The following is an 8,670-nucleotide window of genomic DNA, read 5'->3' as shown; positions in this document are numbered from 1 at the left end:
GATCGCACGGATCCCCCCGCCACCTTTCAGAGCAGAAACCCTCTCCGCTCCTCGCCCCTTCCGACTTGCACGACAAGCTGTGAGTCATCGGCGCCACCGGAGAAGAAGCGAGGGGGCCCGGGACACCTGCGCAGGCCCCACTCCCCCTCGCGCTAGCAGGTGGCTTGCGTGGGTGGCCTGTCCTCAGGGCAAGTGTCGCTTCATTTTGCAAGGGAGGGAGGGAGCTGAGGCTCCGGTGGGATAAGTGACTGGTCTCTTCCAACAGGTCAGCGCCGGGGACAGACTGGAGGGAACGAGGGCCCGCAGCTGCGGCTTCTGCATCGCGGGCTGTGTCCCAACGTAAGAATGACGTCCAGAGGCCGAGGTGGGCCGCGTGGGCCGGACGGAGGGCTCCTGACGTGAAAACGACGGGAAATCCATCACTGAAAAATTAGGGCTTATTGTTTTCCCCTTGTTACGTTTTCAGAGAAATGACTCTGCGAATGCCAATGCCGACGGAATCGGCAAAGAGCAGAATCAACGCGTGACCGTGACTCACACGTGTGACTCCCCAGGACCCCAGGTCTCACAAACAACCTGAGGCCACCGAGGCGTCACGGGACCCGCCTGCCAGTCGCCGCTGGCGGTGATGCGCCTCGTGAAGACGGTTGTGCAGACCCTCACCCCCCCGCTTCTTCTAGGCCCTTCGACCACGTGAGAAGAGTAGAGGCCGAGCAGTGGGGGGTCCGGACACCCACGGGCGCCCCGTGTAACATCGTGTCTTTTCATTGTTCTCCCAGATCTGCCGCTTGCGAGCCTCGGGCCACGCCTCCTCGTTCTGCGGGGACCCTGAGGAGGTTTTGTGCCCTAGGTAACCACTTCCCACCTGCAGATTTCAGTCACGTCCTTCTCCGCCTTGCTCTCTGCAGCCTGAAGACTTCTCGGTGGAGGAATCGTTCACCGTCACACGCGGCTTCTCGGAGGAGCCCCTCTCCCTGCCCCGCCGTGCTGGAGCCTGGGGAAGGGGCTTCTCCCAAGAGGCAAAGGAGGCCCTGGAACAGAGTAAGAGCTTGACCATAGCAAAGCCCCCAGGACCCTGCCGGCAGCTGAGCAGTGGGACCAGGCCAGCCCCCGGCTTTTCACCCCTCTGGGGAGCCACTCACATCAGGGCCCTGTGGTGGACAGCCCATCCCCCCCACTTCCTGCCTTCCAGGTGTAATATCCTTCAGTCTTATTTCTTCTGGATTTTCTAGGGGGAAAGATTCAAGACAAGGCAAAGACATGAATGTGTATTTTTTTTTTCCAAGTATAGACTTTTGGGAAGTGTAGTGGGCGTGACTCAGCTTTACTCCAGGAAATGATAACGTTTGCCACTGGTAACCCCGCCCCGTGAACATTTATAGAATGCGATTTGTGTACCTCAGAGAGTCTGATCCGTTCTCCTCTATACAACTGGAGAAGTCGAAAGGAAAATGCACAGACTCCTCTTGGCATTAAAAACAAAAAAAAGACGGTTGTTCCACTCATGCAACATCATGGTCGGATGATAGCATGCAGAGGACGCACATTGGCCAAGGAGGCTAGTGAGTGTGTGCACAGCGTGGGCTCAGAAGCACGGCGGGCACCGTGTCCGGAGAAATCACCTTCAGCTGTAATAACGGAGACCCGGATACAGCAGCCTAAGTGACACGAAGGGTTCGTTTTGTCACGTGAAAGCAATGAAAGACACAAGGTGCAGAGAAGGTATTCTAGTCCCACGACGTTATCAAGAATCCAAGTTCCCTCTAACCTGTGAACCAAGCATTCGTATTTGCTGGCTTCTGTTCTCAAAAGCACAAGATGACTGACAAGATCTGAGCCATCATATCTGTTTTCAAAACTGGTGGGAAAAATATAAAGACTAAGGGCAGAAGTTTATGCCCCAGCCTTCTGCCCCCTTTCGAGGACCCTTCCCAGATGTCCCCCCTGAAGACTTCTGTCTAAATCCCATTGGCCAGACTTGGTTACATGGCCAAATGTAGCAGCAAGGGAGGCTGGGAAATAGAACCAGGGTTTAACTTCGAGGCAGAGTGGAAGAATAGATACTGAGTGGGCAAAATGCCAGTGGTTTCAAGGCAATACGTAATCTGTGTGGCGTCAGTGGGCTGGGTGGTGGGATCTGAACTGAGCCCAGGGGAAGCGAAACCGTCCAAGTGGCGAGGGGTGTGCGCTGTTGGAGGGAACTTCGTAGGACGGTGGGAAGCGTGCAGAGTCAGGTGCGAGATCGACAGAGTGAGGAGCGGTGCGTGATCTGGGTGGGTTCGGTGAGAGGGAAGGGTGTGCAAAGTCAGTGGGTGGTCAGAGAGCTGACGTTGAGTCCCTTTGGCTCGTATGGAGGAACTTTCACAAAAGCCTTTCTACCCATCTTGCAGCTTTTTGAGACCATCATCCTCAAGGACCACTCAGTAGCTGTGAGACAGGCCCAGCCGTCCTAGGGGGAGGCCACGCCCGCCCCTCCCCCTACAATAGCAGTTTGTAATCAAGGTCTGCCTTCCTCAGCGTGGATGTCACATTTGCAGGGCCAGGTGGCCCCTCTTGTCAGTCCCAAGCAGCCTCCACTTTGCTATTGTCCTTCTATGACCAAGTTCCTCAGGTTAGCAGGCTTCATACATCACAGCAGGCAGGTTTATGCACCTGACCCAAAGCCAGAACTGCCAGCAAATTACCCTGACATGTTGATTGCTTGCCTTATCTCACCCCGGAGGCCTCCAGAGTCCTCCTTCACATCACCAGAAACACTTCCAATTACCGCATTGGTTTATCAGGACTGTTCGCTCGCTGTTCCTGCTCTACTCCCTACAACCTTGGTTGTCTGAGTGATAGATCTTTTGAGCTGTTGCTACATCCTTCTTAGATTTGCCCCTGCTTATCTCTGCCTCTGTTCCTCTAGGATGAGTTTTATTGCCACACACACTTGGCTAGTAGCCTCTGTTGCATCATCAGCGCCGACCATCACTGGGGTAACTCTCGAACACCTCTGGGTGGCCTCTGTGAGAGAGGTTTCCAGAAACAGAATGCCGAACACAACTCTCTGTCAGGCTTCTCGATTTACACAATGGGAGGAAACCTTTACTTAGGATTTGAAAGGACAACAGAGAATTTCAACACAGACCGGGAATAGGGCTCTGCTGTTGATCCAGTCGATGCCAGGCTGATTTCGGGAAGGAACCCCGGTGGTTCATACGATTGCCAAACCCTGTCCAGAGTCCTTCCCGAGGCCAGCATTCCAGCCCCATGGACCCTGCAGCTCAAAAACATGCTACAAGTGCAGTCGAGTGCGACATTGCGGAGATCGATGATTTTGAGAGCCACACCTAAAATAGCTTGATTTGAGTTAGAAATGTGGTCGATGGCATGCCCTTAAAGTCATCGCAAACTCAAAGAGTTGACTCATTGACCTCTCTGTCATAATGTTATAAGTTTAGAAATAAGCTCAATGTGAATTCTTAAGAACAGTAGTCTGAAAGAATCTATATTTGAGGACCCACCCTATCCTAATTTGCATCTGCCTCAATAGATTCCCAGAAAGTGGTAAGAAATTAATGCCCAAGAAATCAACCATGGTTATAAATTCTCAACAAACCTGTGAGACAAAGTGCCAGAGCTTTGCTGGGGATCAGATATTGAGTTTTGTTTTGTTTTGTTTTGATTTGTTTTTACTTATCCTGGATGGGAAATTTCCCTTCCTTTGATAATATCCTATCGAGATAAGTTGGGATTTCACACAGGTAAAGTTACTTCAGAAATCTAGGCTCTGTGGGGACGCTGACTTTTGTTCGCTTTTAGAATGAGGAAGAAGCGATCGAAATTATCATTCATGAACCCGCATCACAGGAACATGTCTGGTCTTCTTTGGAGAGGTGGGCTGACCCCAATTTCAGGACACCGCAGGAACTCAATATAAATTTGGAACACTACGTTATAATTTATAGAGGCATAGCTAACTCAACAACTGGAAAGAATAACAATTACTGCTCCTTGATTACAAAACATTTCTCCTGTTCAAGCGTTCTGTGAACTCTTGTTACATATAAAATGGCTCCGTCATCAAAAAGGCCGTGACAATTCTGCCAGTTGCGAGATGGTAACGTGAGGTTGTCGACCCTTCCGTGGTCCTCTTGTATACCTAGCTGTTCAATGATATCGAATCTCCCCACTGGGTCAGGATAGCTGCTGAGGAGGCATCCTGGACCAGGGTGGGAAGCCAGGCAGAAAAATAAAACAAATCTAAGAATTACAGGTAGGAGCTGGGCATCAGAAAAGCCAATAGGGCTTGGAAGCCAAATGACCACTCAGACATCCCGCGCCTATCAGGAGTCAAGATTAAGCGTGTAGGTTATAAACGAAGCCAGCAGTTAGGGACCAAGAAACCCACAGCCACCAGAGCCAGGCAACACAAGTCCAAGGGCCAGAAACCAAGTGAAAAGTCAACAGATTCAGAGTCAACCTCACGACGGGTTTGACGCTGAGGTACCTGCCCCAGTTCTGTGGGAGCGGTCTAGGATGTGACCCTTCTGGGTTGTGCAGGTAAAGGCAGAGGGTCCGTGTGAAAAGGGATGTAGTGAAACGACAGAGGCACGTGTGTGGAATCACACTGAAAGATGCGTTGTGAACCCCCCCTCCCCGCCCCCACCAGCGCAGTGCCTGGTGACGGTCAGGACTGTTAAGACAGTGTTCAGCTGACAATGTTGTATCGGGATTTGGGGGCACCCTGGCCAGGAACAGCCATGAGGGGTCGGGGTGGGGGGGGGGGGTGGAATGGAAATTGAGAAATTTCACTCTGACACTGTCCCAACTCCCTCTCTACCGGTTCCATGTCCCCACCTTCTGGCTCCCTTCCCTGCTGGTTCTGTGGTTCCAGTGAATCCATGCTGCCCATCTGTGGTTCCAAATTCTTCCTGGAAGGCATGGAAGTCACATCTCTCCATCCCTCAACATTGTCCAAGCTTAAAAAAAAAACAAAAGAACGTTTTTTTTTTTTTTAACTTGGAAGGCAAGTCACAGATGCTAAGAGGGAAGCAGGTGTGTCAGAGAAAACTCTAACTGAGGTATAAATGATGAATATGCTTAGTGCCCCTGAAGGTATTCGTACATGAAGGGAAGAACTAATTAATACAGAAGAGTCTCTGGGGCTCTGCCCCCAGCACTCTAGATGAATATGGGTTAAACAAAAAAGAAAAAAAAGTATCTCTTCTAAAAAAAGAAGAATTACGTAAGCATATGACTTGAATTACAGCTTTTTAAAAACGTTGTTGGTTTTCCTTCACAATAAAAAGAAAAATCAAGACGTCTAAGGACTGTCTGAAAGCGATAACTGATTCGTCTCCCTTATCTCCCTTTTTAATCAAATATAGTTCTAGGACTAAACGCAGACAACTCGAATTTTAATGGTTTCCCCAAAATGATACTTGGCCATATAAAAAAAAAAAATCAAACATTTCTGTTTTCTAGAACAAGAGATAAATCATTACAGAGGCCACACTGCGCAGCAGAAAGAGCATGAACTCGGCCTTGTCCCCGCGAAGCCCCTCCTCCTCATCCCTGGCCTCATTTCGTCACAGGCACAAGGATGCACACTTTGCAGAGTTCTTGTGATGATTCCAAATCAGGCGTGTGCAAGTACTCGGCACACTCATGAATCCCAGCGATTGTTAATATGAGCTCACTTGCCTAAGGGGATGCCCAACTGCCTTCCACCGTAAACAGCTTTCTACCTGGTCCCAGGGAGACACTGTGGCAGGAAGGCGAAGCAGGAGAAAGTCCCACAGAAGATCCGCAAAACCGGGGAGCAATCCCAGCTTCTCACCACTTGGCTGTGGAAGTCTCTGCAAGATAGTTATGTTCTCTGGGGCCTCTGAGTCCATCCCTGAAAAACAGGATTTTGAACTACGTGATAACTTGTGTCACTTCCGGGTCCGGGGGTCTGTGACCCCAGCACGTGACACTCCCAGGCAGAGAGAAAGCTGCCCATAGGCCCTTTCTGGAAACAGCGTAACCTTACGTGATCGGGTGTTTGCCCGGCGTACTTCTGCAGTCTCCCGTCTACACGCTCTTTCCAGCCCTGCCTTTCATCTTCAGACGCTGCTCAAGAACACAAACAGACTTCAACCCCAGAGACCAGCTAGAAACCCCTCCACTGACACTACCCTGAGATTTAGGACAATTTTCTTAAATCATCTGGTCCTCAGTTTTGTCCTCTGCAAAAGTACAAGAATAATATTCCCCTCCCTGGGCTGCGAACAGGATTACATGAGATACTGTGTGTGAAAATGATCTACCGGCCGTATGGCTCGGCGCAAAGTGAAGACAGCTTCTACGACTATTGATGCTTTAACACTGTTTCAAGCACTTTGTGGAAAGCGCCCCAAGAACTTGGATTCTGAGTCCAGACGCTTGTGGACCGCTGCCCTTTTAGGGTTTTGTGTGCCCAGAAGAGTCTGGCAGAATGGCATTGAACTTTGCCGTGATCAGACATTGGGGTTTTTTTTTGCTGTTTCCCTACCCAAGAAAGGAAGTCTGTTTAAACTTTCACTTGTAGGCAGGGGGAAGGATCTCGGTTATAATGGCCGGGAGAAGTTTTCACACCATTAGTAATTTCCTACCCATCTGACCCCGGGGTTTTCCTATTTCAAAAGGCAATTGTGGAATTTCAGGAAAGCCGCCTATTACTAGTTGTAACACATCAGTCAGGCACAGGAAAGGACTTCAGACTCATCCCCACGGAGCCCCACTGGGAACCTCGCTGGGCGTCCTGCCCACGGAACACCAGGCTCCCGTGGTCACAAGGAGGCTCCAAGAAACAAAGGGCAATCGAAGAAGCAGCCAAGCACACACCATTGGACTCCTCAGACGTGTCCTGAAATGTCCCGTTTGCAGGGTTACTCAATGCTGGAGGATCTCTTCCAGCCTCCTCTCCATTTTGAAGTCTACATGCTAGTTGTTGATAAAAGGTTTTAGGCAGTCCCCTCAGAACAAAGTCCCATGACTTTTGTTGGGTTTTCTGAGCACTCAGCTCTGGGGAAGCTTTAATTAGCATCTGTCTCTCGCCCTGAGTCCATCCCGTCCACGTGTGCAGGTCGCATGCCCTTGGACAGAGCTGGTTTCGTAAACACAAGAGTAAGCAAGTACTCACGTAGCATAATGTGAGATGTGTCACCGTCTCTGCCGCCCAAAATATCTTCCCTGCCAAATGCCGCAGTGCCTCGAATTCCCAGCATTAAACCCACCGCCGCTAGTCCTGTCTGCCCTTCACCCCACCCTCTCCCCGGGTATCTACACTTGAGTCACACCCCCCTTCCACGCCTGGCTCCTGGCGCTCTTTCGTGGAGCCTCCCATGGTCCTCTGCTTGCCAGTGATCTCTCACCACTCTGAATCCATACTTCCCTCATGATGCATGTCACTTTATGTCTACACATGTGTGCTACTTCCCACCAGGCACAATCTTGAGGGTCAATCCCTCAGGGAGGTCTTCTTTACCTTTGTACCGCTGTCCCAACTCCAGAGCGGGCCCTTGGTAAGGAACCAGCGTCTGACCGTGAGCGCCACGTGGGTGATGGGGTGGTAAGACAGCCTCACCTGAGCTGAGGCTTTGCTGCCCAGCAGCCCCGTACCCCTCAGCCATCAGGCCCTCATTTCCTTCCTAGGAACTAAGGCCGCCTGAGAGTTATGAACCGCCAAGGCCCTCCCCGCCATCATCACTAACCCATGGGCTGAGCTTGGAGCTCAGGTCGGTTCAACAAATGCCCAACACACTGAGGGGGGCACTTGTGGGGATGAGCACTGGGTGTTGTATGTAAGCGATGAACCACGGGAATCTACCCCCAAAACCAAGAGTACACTTTACATACTGTATGTTAGCCAATTTGACAATAAACTATATCAATCAATCAATCAACTTTTTAAAAGAAACAAGGGGAAAGGGGATAATAAGATGAGGCCAAAGGAAAAGTAAATACACAGAAAGAAATTCTCTACAGCCCTACTTAGTTATAAAGGTGGGGCAAGAATTCACCTTTGAGCCTCCTAGCAACCAAAGCAAAAAGGTATTAAAGTAAAACTGTATTCGTTGTCCAAAAACGGGCAGCTCTCACTGATATTGAGGTCTAAGAGAAAGTGATACAGCAGACTTTGTCCTCAAAACAAGCCAACAATGAATACGCCCAGGGTTTTAATAGAACAGTTCCCTGCTTCATTCTTTTGTGCAAGGGTGCTCCAGTGATCCAGTGCTATGCCACAACCCCCAAAAATAGCAGCTAGAAAACAGGTGAATAAAATGATAGCAATCATTTATTGTTATTATCTCACTGCGGACTGACTGGGCTCAGCCAAGCAGTGTTCACTCAAGGTCTCTTCCAGAGCCGCAGTCAGACGAAGCTGGGTCTGGAATCATCTGGAGCCTAAGAAGGAGCTAGAACAGCTGGGCCTCTTCAGATACTGTAGGTGGTGTCTCCACAAGACTTCAGCATGGTAGCCGTGGAGCAGCCAGAATTCCTGCAGGGAAGCTCAGGCTGAGAGGGAGAGGGCCAGACGCAAGTCGCTAGGGCCAGTCCCCACTCAAGGGAAGGGTGATGAGTCCCCATAGTTTGATGGAAGCGTGTCCAAGAATATGAGGACATGTTTTAAAACCACCATAAATTACACAGTAGAAATCT

General features: G+C 50.2%; 1 long non-coding RNA gene across 1 annotated transcript; it reads right to left on the bottom strand.

Moving 5' to 3' along the window:
- Window positions 1–1,162: 1,162 nt before the first annotated feature.
- LOC125155637 (uncharacterized) lies at window positions 1,163–5,850 on the bottom strand. Its single transcript, XR_007148291.1, has 3 exons — window positions 5,733–5,850; window positions 4,843–4,964; window positions 1,163–1,658 (listed from the first exon to the last, which is right to left on the bottom strand). It is a non-coding gene; the product is annotated as an uncharacterized LOC125155637 (long non-coding RNA).
- Between the last annotated feature and the right edge of the window lie 2,820 nt (window positions 5,851–8,670).

This window comes from Prionailurus viverrinus, chromosome F1 (assembly GCF_022837055.1).
Source record: "Prionailurus viverrinus isolate Anna chromosome F1, UM_Priviv_1.0, whole genome shotgun sequence".
In the NCBI taxonomy this organism is placed as follows: Eukaryota; Metazoa; Chordata; class Mammalia; order Carnivora; family Felidae; genus Prionailurus; species Prionailurus viverrinus.
Note: the sequence above shows the minus strand (reverse complement) of the source record. Positions and strands in the feature narration are given on the sequence as shown.